Genomic DNA, 3,729 nt, shown 5'->3' with positions numbered 1-3,729 from the left:
GTTGTTCTTGTTCGCGCTGGAGGGCAAAGGGGGCGGTGCCTCCCGCCTGTTGGAGACTGTCCCGCCCTGTGCGAGCAAAAGGGGCTGTGACAAACTGTAACTAGGCAAAAGCGGCGTGAAACCCACAAGTGCTACACCGCAAGATGCCTGGAAAATGGCCTGCTTTCCCACTTTAACCGTACAAGACACATCCAGTGGAACATATTACTTACACTGTATAAAAGTAATAGATTGGTAGCCGTGTTAGTCTGATCGTGGTAAAACAAAAGAAAAAAATAGGTAGCATTTTAAAGACTAACATACCATCTGCATATTTTGTTAGTCTATAAAGCGCTACCAGACCATTTTTTTCCTGTAACAGACTAACTAGGCTACCCCCTGAAGCTAATAAACTATCTCGTTAATCTTTAAAGTGCTATGTATTTTTTCCTTTTGTTTTACAATGTATAGTATAGATAGTAGTATAAACTGGGGATGTGAAAGATTAACCAATAACTGGTGGGGGCTGGAGCAGCTGCTCGCCTGCCATAGGCAGGTGGCTACTCCAGTCCCACAGGGGGCTGGCTGTGGACAGGAGCTGCTCTCGGGCAGAACATCCCCCCATCCATGGCAAGCCTGGGCACCTCACAGGCAGGGACTGCACCAATGTCTGGAGCAGCCACTGTGCGCGGGGAACCCTGTCCATCCTCAACAGGGGCTGGCGGGGCTTAGGGGCCAAGAGCTGGGAGCCAGTAAAAGCCCCAGCCCCTACCCAGATACTGCTTAATTAGTTAACCAGTTAAATGTTAGATTAACCTAATGTTTAACCGTCTAATTAACTGGGATTTTACATCCCTAAAATAGTTGTATGAAGGTTGAGTTTATACTGACTTTGCTAGCATTTTTTATGTAGCCTGTTGTAAAACTAGGTGAATAACTAGATATGTTGATGCACCCTCTGAGAGATTATTCCATATCTTCAGGATTACGTATACATCTGGTTCAAAACCAGTGGGTAAGTCAGGCCCAGCCTTAGGGCAAGGTGGGCAACGCAGTTGCCTTGAGCCATGTGCCTTCAGGGCCCTGCACTACCCAGTGCCCGCCCACCCGCTCACTACCCTGGCTGGGTGCTGCCCAGCCACGCAGTGCAGCCAACCACAGCATGCTGCCTTGGACCCTGCAAACTCTTTTGCCGGGCCTGCGTTAAGTAATATCACTTATTGGATCCATCTCTTACTGGGTGATACACAAGCTTTTAAATTACAGAGCTTTTCTTCTGGTCTGGGAAATGTATTCAGTGCCTCAGCTATATACAAGTTGAAACAGATTGTTCAGCACAAGTAGTTAGTACATATTTCAAGGGACCATTCAAGGTGAGGTGGCCTATTAACTCGGGATGTAAATATTAGTTTAAAAAGTTAACCATTTAAACAATTAAAATTATATCATTTAACTAGTGAACTGAGATTGCTTCGGTGAGCTGGCTAAGAGTAGCCAGGACTGGCGTTCCAGGGTACGTCTAGACTACAGGCTTTTGTCAACAAAAGTTTTGTCAACAGATACTGTCGACAAAGCTTCTGTCGACAAAGAGCGTCTAGACTACATCCAGTTCTGTCGACAAAGCAAGCCACTTTGTCGACATGACAGTGTGGACGCAAAGGACAGTGTAGATGCAATAATGCCTTCTGTCGACAAAACTCTGTCGACAAAAGGTGTTATTCCTCGTAGAATGAGGTTTACAGCTGTCGACAGAACTCAGTGGCAGTGCGGACGCAGGTATAGTTTTGTCGACAAAAGTGGACTTTTGTCGACAAACCACTGTAGTCTAGACACACCCCCAGTGGGGCTGGCCAGATACAGCCCACAGCTGTTCTAGGCTGGCTGGCACTCTGTGGATAGGGCTGGGGTCTCACCTGCAAGCCATGGACAGGAGTGAGGCTACTCCTGCCCACTGCAGCTGGGACTGCAGACATGTTTGAGGTCCTGCCTATTACCTACGGATGGGGCTGGGCTGGGGCTGCTCCAACATGGCTGTGACCAGGATCCTGCCTGCCTGTTCCATGGCAGAGGTTCTGCTAGCAGGCCTGACCATTGTCTCTTGGGTCCTGGCTGGCCACTGTGGTTGGGGCAGAAGCCCCATGAGTTATATTACCCACTGCAGCCAGGGCCCTACCTACATGCTTGAAGTGGCCAGGGCTAGGGTCTCTGGCTGGCCAGCCTGATGTGGCCAGGGTTAAGGGGTAAGATCTGGTTAACAGTAAGCCTAGTATCAGTTAACCATTTAAACTTTTACATCCTATTATTAACACCCTTCATGGTACATTAAGGTAAAAAATTTCACAAATGACCATAAACATAAAAAATGTCCAGTTCTCTACTGTTGTTATTATTGATACAGCTTCTTCTATGGTAAGAGTGCTGATTTTAAACAGTGTGCTGTCTACATCTGCTCTGAGTAGATTTAGATGACATGATGGTTAAAACATGGGTTGGTCTATACCTGTGCTCCTATATTCACTATTTTTTAAGCTGCTACAACCATAGCAAGAGTGGGAAATTAAAACAACAACAACAACAAACAGCTAGTGAAGCCCTGGGCCCTTCTTGTCAGAGACACCATTTCATTTAGTGGGTGTTCATCACTCTGAAAATTAAGATGTGTTTCAGGCTGAGAAGAGGAAACTAGAACTCCAAGAAATGTTGGACTTTGTCTTTAATAGGATGAATAGTATGAACTTTTTTTATCTTGGCCAGTTTTATTCACAAGATGCATGGTGTTACATAACCACCTCAGGTACCTATATAAGAACAGTCATACTGGGTCAGACAAAGGTCCATCTAGCCCAGTATCCTGTCTTCCAATAGTGGCCAAAGAGAGGTGTCCCAGAGGAAGTGAACAAAACTAAGGATGTTAAATTTTGATTAATTAATTGAATAGTTGATGGGATTTCCATCGACTATTCGATTAGTCGATAAGAACTTCCACGTTCCTCCTTTGAAATGTACAAGAACCCCAGTGGGAGCTCTTGTGCTTTTCAAAGTGGAAGCCCTGGGGTCAACGGGGGACCCCTGCTAGGGACTCTTGTACATTTCAAAGCTGGCATGCCACCTGGAGCCTGGTCCCAGGCTCTATGCAGCATTCCAACTTTAAAATGCACAAGAACCCCAGTGGGGGCTCTTGTGCATTTCAAAGCGGAAGCGACCATGTGGAGCCTGGGGCCAGTGTGGGATTCTGAGTCTCCCACTTACCCCAGGCTCCATGTGGCACTTCCACTTTGAAATGTACAAGAGCCCCATCAGGGACTCTTGTACTTTTCAAAGTTAGCTGCACTCCTGCCCCCTTCCTCGGAGCTAGAGGGAACCAGCTTTTAAGCCGGCTCCCTCCAGCACCCGCATTCTCTTCCCTTCCCTTGCTGCCTCTTTGTGATAAAGGCAGCAAGCCGGGGGGGGGGGGGGGGGGAAGAGGAGGGGAGTGACTAGTTGACTATTTGATAGGCTTTTGCTTATCGAATAGTCAACTGGTTGATTAGTCACTTACAACCCTAAACAGAACAGGATCACCAAGTGATCCATTCTGTCGCTCATTCCCAACGCTCTGACAAACAGAGGTTAGAGACACCATTCCTGTCCATGCTGGCTAGTAGTCATTGATGAACCTATCCTCCATGAATTTTATCTAGTTTTCGAACCCCTTTAAAGTCTGGTCTTCACAACATCCTCTGGAAAGGAATTCCATGTGCTGTGTGAAGA

This window comes from Pelodiscus sinensis, chromosome 1 (genome assembly GCF_049634645.1).
Source record: "Pelodiscus sinensis isolate JC-2024 chromosome 1, ASM4963464v1, whole genome shotgun sequence".
NCBI classification, from domain to species: domain Eukaryota; kingdom Metazoa; phylum Chordata; order Testudines; family Trionychidae; genus Pelodiscus; species Pelodiscus sinensis.
This window is presented reverse-complemented; position numbering follows the sequence as displayed.